The sequence below is a fragment of the Arachis ipaensis genome, chromosome B05 (assembly GCF_000816755.2).
Source record: "Arachis ipaensis cultivar K30076 chromosome B05, Araip1.1, whole genome shotgun sequence".
Taxonomy (NCBI): domain Eukaryota; kingdom Viridiplantae; phylum Streptophyta; class Magnoliopsida; order Fabales; family Fabaceae; genus Arachis; species Arachis ipaensis.
The window spans coordinates 140,982,576-140,982,794 of record NC_029789.2 but is presented as its reverse complement, the minus strand read 5'-3'; positions in this window follow the sequence as shown (position 1 = coordinate 140,982,794).

The following is a 219-nucleotide window of genomic DNA, read 5'->3' as shown; positions in this document are numbered from 1 at the left end:
AGAGAGCATTAATTAAGAGAGAGTAAGCATATTATATATAGTAGTAACTAAATCCAAATTAAATTCCTATATATTTTTCACAGAACTTGAGTTTGAAAATCTTTATTAAGAGAATAAACTATTTATTATTTTGACAAGTCATGCATGTATTATTACTCAGTAAATTATTGGGAAAAATGTACTCAAAAGATTGTACTGATAATAAATCAAAAGATGTAG